The sequence below is a fragment of the Nyctereutes procyonoides genome, unplaced genomic scaffold, assembly GCF_905146905.1.
Source record: "Nyctereutes procyonoides isolate TBG_1078 unplaced genomic scaffold, NYPRO_anot_genome, whole genome shotgun sequence".
NCBI classification, from domain to species: Eukaryota; Metazoa; Chordata; class Mammalia; order Carnivora; family Canidae; genus Nyctereutes; species Nyctereutes procyonoides.
In genome coordinates this window covers 29,577,548-29,587,552 of record NW_026575048.1, presented here as the reverse complement: position 1 = coordinate 29,587,552, position 10,005 = coordinate 29,577,548, and the positions used below count along the sequence as shown (strand labels likewise).

Sequence of the window (10,005 nt, the reverse complement as noted above, 5' to 3'; positions counted from 1 at the left end):
AGGTGGTCATCTTCTCCAACGCATGCCTCCAAAGAGAAAACCCAAATACGAGTGTATTTACTTTGTAACGTCAATGACCAGTATCATTGGCTTTTCAAGGTTATCCTAGAAAAATAATAAAACAATATCTCAGTTTTGTCTGTAGGGATGTAGTCTTAAATTGTGAAGACAATTCCTTCACCATCCTCTTTTTCTTTTTTTTTTTTTAATTTTTATTTATTTATGATAGTCACAGAGGGAGAGAGAGAGGCAGAGACATAGGCAGAGGGAGAAGCAGGCTCCATGCACCGGGAGCCCGATGTGGGATTCGATCCCGGGTCTCCAGGATCACGCCCTGGGCCAAAGGCAGGCGCTAAACCGCTGCGCTACCCAGGGATCCCCCATCCTCTTTTTCTTCCAGACAATGAGGATTAGGGTGTGGTCGGCCTGCCTCTTTTTCTTGTAACATATAGACCCCAGAAAAATCAGAGCAAGGACACGGAAACAGACCTATTTCCCCAAAATTGAAGGTCTGAAGGTAAAGGAGTTGGCCAGAAGACTCACCCACTCTGTCTCCTAAACTCTTAAGAGTCAAAGACAGGGCAGGCCTGAGAATCCACTGTTCTGCCCTCCTCTGGAGCTGCAGGGAAGACAGGATGAAGTACCTATTTTCCTGTTTATTCTCAAAATTACTGATCCTATTCATGTCTGAGAATTCTGAGTGACAATTTAAATCTACAGGCTTAAAATTAAATTCTTTATTACCTTCAAGGATAGTTCTTCTAACAATCAGACTACTTCAGAATTCTCTATTAGTATAATATTCAGAACAAAAGCATTGCCACATCTTCCAATATGTTTCCTCTCTTGCTGCTTAAGCCAACCTTGAAATAGTGGATTTCCTGAGTGGCTGGGGAAGAAACCACCTAATTGTTTTTCGTACCCTGTTACCTTTTTATCTTTGCACAATATGATTCCTGTAAGAAAAGGAAGGTAGGAATAGCAAACCGATGTGAGACAAAATGTTAAAGGTAATGTCATGCTAAGTATAAGCAATTTGAAATGAAAAACAAGGAAACATTCGAGTTAAAATGTTAAACACATCATTTTATGATGATTCTCCATCACCTAGGCTGCTCCAGTTTTCTTCAGTTTTGGTTACATTTTAGTCAATAAATGCTGTTGTAGTTTGGGAGCTACAGGAAACTGATTCTGAGACAGAGTTTAGCATTCAGGGTGTGTCCTAGGGAGTGTCCTTGGGACAAACCCCTGAGGCAGAGAGAGGGAGGAATAGGGCTGGCAGAGGGAAAAGTTAGCTGGGAAGTGGGTCCCCCTCCACAGCCTCACCCAACCCCATGGGGAGCCCTGGAGCTGAAAGCCCTGTTAGCCAAAATGTCCAGGGCTCTCTACCCCCACCTTAGTGGAGTGACTTCCTGCCAGCAGCTCTCTGCTGCCAACGGAGGCAGAGCCCACAGCTAGAGGCTGTCTGCCAGAAGCACTCCAACAGCTGGAGCAGAGTCCTTCCCTGAAGGGGCATCTGAGCAGTGCCTGTCTGTACCCACCGCAAATGCATCCACAGAATGTATCCCGCACTAGTAAATGAAGCTGATTTCAGTAAGTAAGCTGTTTTTTTACACGTAAGCTTTTCTGACAACTCTCCATAGAACTACAAATCCAACACAAGCCTCTGTGTATCCCTACTCCTTTCTTTATTCTTTTCTTGTGCCTTATGCACTAAATATCCTTCTTTCCTTTTCCTTTACTTATTCTATTTCTCTCCCTTCTTTCGTTCTGGAAATTGTCAGAAATCCCTTATATCTGCTATTTTTTCCCCTGCTGCAACTTTCCCTTTCTTCACATTCTTCCGAGGGAAGATAACCCGTGACTATTATGTTCAATTAAACAATTTCAGGCCCCATTTCTCATGGAAAAAAATCAGTTGTGTATACAGTGAGAGCACTAATCACAAGTGGTGTGGTTATCATCTTTATTACAGTATAGATTCTGTACTGTGATTTGAACATAGAAAGGACCTAACTGCTATAAAAAATTACCCCATACAGTTGCCATGGCAGGATTTTCATACGTCTAATCCCACCATTGGACTCATGCAATCATAACCAGAAAGTTTTGTTACAACAAAACTTTGTTCTCAAAATGTGACGCATGGATTCCTGGGGATTCTCCAAGACCCCTTTGAATGTCTGCAAGGTCGAATCAATATTTATAATATTATGAAAGCAAAATTAGCTTATTTTACTGTATTAAATTTACACTGATGATGTAAAACTGCTACTTAGTACTTACCAAGACAGGACACAAAACTGTACTATTAAAAAAAAACTGTTTACTTAGAAGTCATTGTATTATTCACTGATATGCACAGTAAAAAAAAAAAAAAAAAAAGGAAAGGAAAAGGAAAAGAACAGACAAAAGAAACCAAAAGAGCCAATCTCATTTAAGAATATCACAATGAAAAAAAAAAAAGAATATCACAATGAAGCAACAAAAATTGTGGTTATTATTAAATCTTAACCCTTGCATACTCATCTTCATTTTTTAACGGCTTTATTGAGATATAATTAAAATACATTAAACTGTATAAAGTATACAACCTGATGAATTTTAACATATGCTTGTACCTATGAAACCATTGCCACCATCAAGAAAATGAAAATATCCATCTTTTACCCATGAGATGTTTAAATTATGTTACTTAGTTTCCAAATAGTTGAGAATTTCCCTGATATCTTTTTGTTATTTATTTCAAATTTAATTCCATCATGGTCAGGGAACAGACCTGGTGTAGATTAATCCCTTAAAAATTTTTGAGAATTGTTTTATTACCCAGAATATGATCTATCTTAGCAAATGTTCCTTGTGCCAGTTAGAAATAATATGTATTTTTTTGTTGTCATTGGGTAGAATGTTCTGTAAACAATTAGGTAAGGTAATGTTCTCCAAATCCTCCAATTAATAACTGTTTTTTCTGTCAACTTGGGCTATTGATTACTAATGGAGTAAGGAAATCTCTGACTATAATTGTGGATTTGCCTACTTCTTTTGGATCTATTAATTTTTATATCATGTATTTCTAAGCTTTCTTATTGAGTGCATAAATATATAGGATTGTAATGTCCTTTTGACAAATTGACACCTTTATCATTATGAAACAGCCCTCTTTATACTTGGTAATATTCTTTGCTCTGAAATTTACTTTTTTTCTGATATTAATGTAGCGACTTCACCTTTCTTTTGATTAGTGTTAGCATGGTATGTCTTTCCCCATTCTTTTTGCTTTTGAACTATTTTCTTATTTACATATACAGTGAGTTTCTTGTAGGCAGCATATAGTGAGGTCTTGTTTTTTTAATCCAGTTGAATAATCTCTGGCTATTAAATGGGCTGTTTAGATTATTTTTATTTAATGTGATTATCGATATAGTCAAATTTAAATGTACCACTCTATTATTTTTTTTCTATCTGTTCCATTTGTTCTTTGGTTATTTTTGCCAATTTTTCTGATTTATCTTAAATTATTTTTTATTATTCCATGTTATCTCCTTTGTTAGCTTGTCAGCTATATCTCTGTTTTGTTTTTAGTGGTTATTTTAGGATTTATAATATATATCTTTAATGTAGTTCTAACATCAATAATTATTATAGCATTTAATGTATAGTACAAGACAAGAATCTTGGGGATCCCTGGGTGGCGCAGCGGTTTGGCGCCTGCCTTTGGCCCAGGGCGCGATCCTGGAGACCCCGGGATCGAATCCCACGTCGGGCTCCCGGTGCATGGAGCCTGCTTCTCTCTCTGCCTGTGTCTCTGCCTCTCTCTCTCTCTCTCTCTCTCTCTCTGTGACTATCATAAATAAGTAAAAATTAAAAAAAAAAACCTGCTTTGCTGGAACTTTAAAAAAAAAAAAAAAGAATCTTATGGGGCACCTGGGTGGCTCAGTTAAGCATCCGACTCTTTTTTTTTTTTTAAAGATGTATTTGTTGATTTATGATAGACAGAGAGAGATAAAGAGGCAGAGACACAGGAGGAGGGAGAAACAGGCTCCACACCGGGAGCCTGATGTGGGACTCGATCCCAGGACTCCATGCCCTGGGCCAAAGGCAGGGGCTAAACCGCTGAGCCACCCAGGGATCCCAGCATCTGACTCTTAATTTCAGCTCAGGTCATGATCTCAGGATTGTGGGACTGAGCCTAGTGTTGGGCTCCCCACTCAGCAGGGTCTGTTTCTCTCTCTCCCTCTGCCTCTTCCCCTTCTCTAACATAAATAAAATCTTTAAAAAAAAATCTTGCAATAGCATACTTCTATTTCCCTTCTTCGTCTTTGTGCTAGTGTTGTCAGATATTTTACTTCTAAATATTATACACTGCTATTATCTTTGTATTAAATAATTATCTTTCAAAAAATATTAAAATAAGGTTTTTAAAAGTATTTTTCAAAAAAATTAAAAAATAAAAGTCTTTTTCATTTACCCACATATTTACCATTTCTGCTACTCTTCCTTCCTTTGTGTAGATACCTATGTCCCTCTGGTATCATTTTCCTCCTGTTTTAAAGGACATCCTTTAACAGTTCACAGGTATAGTGGCAATTTTTGTATGCTGAAAAAAAATGTATTTTGCCTCCATCTTTGAAAGACATTTTCACTGAGTATAGAATTCTATGTCGACAGACTTTTTCTTTCAGTACTTTTTTTTTTTTTAAGGTTTTATTTGTTTGAGAGAGAGAGAGCATGAGCAGGGGGGGGTAGGGGCAGAAGGAGAGTGTGAAGCAGGCTCACCGCTGAGCAGGGAGCCAGACTTGGGACTCCATCCTACTGAGCCACCCAGGTGCACCTCTTTCAATACTTTAAAGATATTTCTCCAGTATCTTCTTGCTTGTTTTGTTTCTGATGAGAAATCAACTGTCATCCTAATCTTTGTTCCTCTGCATGTAATGTGTTTCAGTCTATGTGAAGATTTTCTCTTTATTATAATTTTTAAGCAATTTTATTATGATATGCCTTGCTGGAATTTTATGTACTCATACTTGGGGTTCACAGAGTTTCTTGTATCAGTGGTCTTTAAGTTTTCATCAAATTTGTAAAATATTTGGTTGTTATTTCTTCAAGTATTTTTATCTGCCCTTCTCCATTAGGGGCTCCACTTACACACGTATTAAGCTGTTTGAAGTTTTCCCACAATTCGCCAGTGCTCTGATATTTTTTCTTTATCTATTTCATTTGTATATATTGTTTCTATTTTAATGTCTTCAAGTTCATCAACTTTTTTAAAGATTTTTTTTATTATTTTCTATTTATTCAGAGGCGGAGAGAGAGAGAGGCAGGCAGAGAGGCAGAGACACAGGCAGGGGGAGAAGCAGGCTCCATGCCGGGAGCCCGACGTGGGACTCGATCCCGGGTCTCCAGGACCACTCCCCGGGCTGCAGGTGGCGCTAAACCGCTGCGCCACCGGGGCTGCCCCATAATTTTTTTTTTTTTTTTTTTTTTTTTACAGTGCCTAATCTGTTCTTAATTCCATCCGGTTACTTTTCATCCCAGACATTGCTGTTTTCTTTCTCTAGAGATTTGATTTAGATTTTCTTTACACTATCCATGTCTCTCCCTGACATGTTCAACCTTTCCTTTGCCTTCTTGAACATACAGAATATAGTTATGACAGTTGTTTTTAATATCCTTATCTGCTAATGTATCATCTGTGTTGTTTCAAGTGGATTGACATTTTTCCCTCATTATGGTTGTATACTGCCACTTCTTTGCATGCCTGGTAGTTTTTTATTAGATATCAGATGTGAATTTTAATTTTTGGGTGCTGGGCATATTTTTTTCCCTTAAAGATTCTCAATCTTTGAAACAAAGTTGAAGTGAAAATAGTTTGATCCTTTGGAGGCTTGTTTTTAATTAGGCTGGAGCAGAGCAGTTTATAATCCAGGTGTAATTTGACCCCCAGCATTTCTGGCCATTTACTTTTGCCCTTTGTATGTTAAGGTTTTTCCATTTTCACTAGTGGAAACACAAAAGATTCCTGACCTTCTCTGTGCCCTGGGGCTTGTTATGCCTGCTCTTTTTTGTCAGCTCTTTCCTCCACCTTGGGTAATTTACCTGTACTGCATCCTAGAAACTCCTCAAGATGGCAAGTGGAGAAAGTGTCTAGCTCATGTCACTTGCTTCTCTTCACCATCCCTCTTTTGTGATACTTATTTCCCAATATTTGAACATCATTGTTTTGATTTTTGTTTTTTAAAGTTAGGATGCTAAATCTACTCTCTTAGTCCATCTTGATTGGAAGGAGAAGTTGAGAGTCTGAGTCTTTTTATATTCTGCATGACAAAATGGGAGGTATAAATAAAGTGCTTAATTCTGCATACTGAAGGACAATTGTTGTTGTTGTTGTTGTTTAACATTTCATTTATTTACTCATGAGAGACACAGAGAGAGAGTCACAGACACATGCAGAAGGAAAATCAGGCTCTCTGTGGGGAGCCTGATGTGGAACTCGATCCTAGGACTTCAGGACCATGACTTGAGCCAAAGGCAGATGCTCAACCACCGACCCACTCAGGTGCCCCTGAGGAACAACTGCCTCAAGGAGAAGCACTTGTACAATTGTTTGAGATGCACAGTGAACTGCTTTTTTCATAAAATTCTACTTTTACTGGTAGAATTAATAAGTGGCTGATAACCTATGATTACTTCAAGTTGGATATTTGACAGACAATTTTTTGGAAAAAGAATAAAGTGTGCCTACACCTTCAAGGAAACTAACTTGCAGTATTTATCATCAATGATAAAACTAGATCTTTCAAAAAAATTGGAATTTTAGAAAACTTGAATATGCTACTATAAGCCTGTTTCCTTATATGTAGTAACTTTTCTGACAAAGTCAGTTATTTTAACAAATGTAATTTTTTAATAATATATTGTAAAATATTCGACATTTGGAGATACCTATATAACTCAGTGAATCAATATTTTCCAAATGCTCAGTGCCCAATCTCAGAGAAAAGATCCATTCAAAGGGTAAGAGAGACCAACTGATTTTAATACAATGAAGTAAAAAATTTTATTTATATAGTCTTAGATTCTGCATTGCAGCTAATTTTCATGACATTATCATGTATCATGTTTTGATTAAATAACAAAGAAAATTATCCATAATTATCTGGAGAGGCTACTAAAATATTTCTTCCTTTCCCTACTGCATGTCTGCTTGAGGCCAAATTTTCTTCATCTACTTCGACCAGAATAACATCTTAGCAGATTGAATGCATAAATAAATCCTGTTATTTTCTAATAGGTCAGACACTAAAGCAAATTTTTAAATATTCAAAAATGACAGTCTTTTCACAAAATTATTTTTGTTTTCAAAAACGGAAATTTTTCCATAGAAATGTATTATTTAACATGTAATGCTTCTGTTGTTTTTAAATAAGTTGTGATTAAACATTTGTAAAATGCCTGTTTCAATTTTCAATACAGTAGATGTTGATAGACATAATTCACACAACAAAAGTTATTTGTGTTCCTCGATAATTAATACTAATAAAAGGAGTCCTGAGACGAAAACATTTGCAAACTGCTGTGTGAAAGTTATTTTACCTGGGAAAGATAATACATTAAGAAAATGGTTTGAACTTTAACTACATAGTGAAATCATGTAGAAAGCTTTTTTTTTCTTTCTTTCTTTTTTAAATAATCGTGCCTAAGTGCCATCCCTACAGGTTTTGATATGACTAGTGTGTGTGGCCTAGACATCAGGTTTCTTTAAAATTTGTCAGGTGATTCTAGCAGAACCATTCCATTCCATTAATCCCACACTCTGAGAAACACACTAGCAAAAATCATATAATCAGACTAATGATAACATTAATAATCATGTTGTGAAAGCCCTGATGAAAATGGCTTAAAAAAAAAGAGAGAGAGAAGAGAAGAAAGATTGGTAAAGTGGGCCAGTCCTAGACAAATTATCAAGTAGACAAGTTTAGATCCAAAACTCTCAGCTTTTCCCTCACTTTTTGCTGGTATACAAGCCTCACCCTACAACACCTTGCCCTTTGTTCCTTGATTAGCCACGGAGACTAAAGACATTCACATTGTTTCCCTGCCCAAATCTGTCCACCACAGCTTTCAATAATGGAATGAAAAATTAAAATGTTTGCTTCCACAGTACAGAGTCAGACCTTTGGTGTTCCTCAGAAATCTCAGGAATCCAGATTTCCTGTAAATCTTCCCAGCTCCTTTCACCTTATCAGAGGTCAAGTCAAAGTGGCAATAAAAGTTAGGGAAAGAATCTCCTTTCCTCTAGATTTCTGCCCTCTCCCTTCCCAGCCTTTTAGACTAACAGTTCACTCTCCTCTTAAAGAAAGGGAGGAGAACATTCCCCATAAACCCTGATTCCTTTTATCAACACTCATCTTGCCCCCGTACAAAGTTCCTCTTACTTCTTTACTAATTGTATCCTTCTTTTGAATCACTTTCTCTCTGCAGGCTCTAAAAACCAAAAGCTTTCAAGATTCAAAGAAATACATTTCCAGTAAGGAATTTTAATCTACTCAAAGATATAAGGGTAGAAAGAATCAAAAGATGAAGAACCAAAAAAAAAGTTCATCTCTTCCCTGCTCACCAAATAGACAGCTCTGATCTGTATGATACCAGAACTGACTGTATGATTTCAACCAACCCATTGTTATGAAGAGTATGTATACATATAGTGTTTATATATTTATAGATTCATTTTGATTTTTTCTGAAAAGATTCTTTTTTTTTCATTTTAAGGATTAAATAGATGTCAAGGCATCGATTTCTGGAATACTTCGATGATAATATGTGAAAGACATAAAGCTGACAACCCAAGAACTTGCTTCCATTCAAAGTTAGTGCCTAAATTTTTTTATTCAAGGTAAAAATATGATCAAAGATGTCAGGTATATCAATGATATGTTTTTAAAGATCCTCTAATTCTATATATTAGTATGTTGAAAGATATTACTATTATTCTTATTGTTAATGATAAGAAAATAAAAGCATAGGAAGATGGAAGTAACCTTCTCAGGCACATGCAAAGCCAACCCAACTCCAGGCAGCATATGTTTACTGTAACGTACAGGCTTTGCCAGTTTCAAAGGAGAAAATTTAAATAGTTATAAAATCTAACTTTAAATATATTAAGGTAGGCTTTTCCTGGATGTAAAACCAGACACCTTTGAAATTATTTTATTTTCAAGTGTTAGGCAAAATACTCATTTGTATTGCTTTCTCTCTTTTTATCAGATGTCTAACACCATACCTATTAAAAGAGGAAACATGAATTAAAAAAAAAAAAGAAATACCACAAGGTTAATTAATATAACCTAAAGTCAAGGTTAGGGCTGTTGGTTGTTTTTTGCTTTGGGGTCATTTGCAGATTTTCCAAGGTAATCTATTCTATTTATCTTCATTCTAATGATACGAAATTGTAAGGATTTTCTACTGATCACACTACGTAGTCTGTAATCAGAGTTAACTGTAAAAGCACCCCTTCTCTCGGTGTTGTAATCCTGAAGAAGTATTACTTGGATTGTTAATTAAGCCCTTTATGACTTTTCTTTTCTTTTTTTTTTTAAAGATTTTATTTATTTATTCATAGAGACAGAGAGAGAGAGAGAGAGGCAGAGACACAGGCAGAGGGAGAAGCAGGCATCATACAGAGAGCCTGACGTGGGACTTGATCCAGGGTCTCCAGGATCAAGCCCTGGGCTGCAGGCGGCGCTAAACCGCTGCGCCACCAGGGCTGCCCCCTTTATGACTTTTCATGAAAAGACAGTAATTCCAAGAGTAATTTTCAAGTCATAAACAAACAAACAAAAACTTGTGTTAAGATTCAGGTTAGGCCCAGCAGTCTCAAATGAGAGAAGAAGAAAGGTTCTAAAATCTCTTGCCACAAGATTCAAAAATAAAATGTTGGGGGATCCCTGGGTGTCTCAGTGGTTTGGCACTGCCTTCGGCCTGGGGCATGATCCTGGAGTCCCTGGA

The 10,005-nt window shown here is 36.7% G+C and overlaps 1 protein-coding gene across 1 annotated transcript in view; it reads left to right on the top strand.

Annotated features, from left to right (window-relative positions):
• Nucleotides 1-10,005, top strand: part of LOC129510768 (60S ribosomal protein L31-like) — a 255,999-nt gene that overhangs the window by 152,528 nt on the left and 93,466 nt on the right. The window lies entirely within an intron of this gene.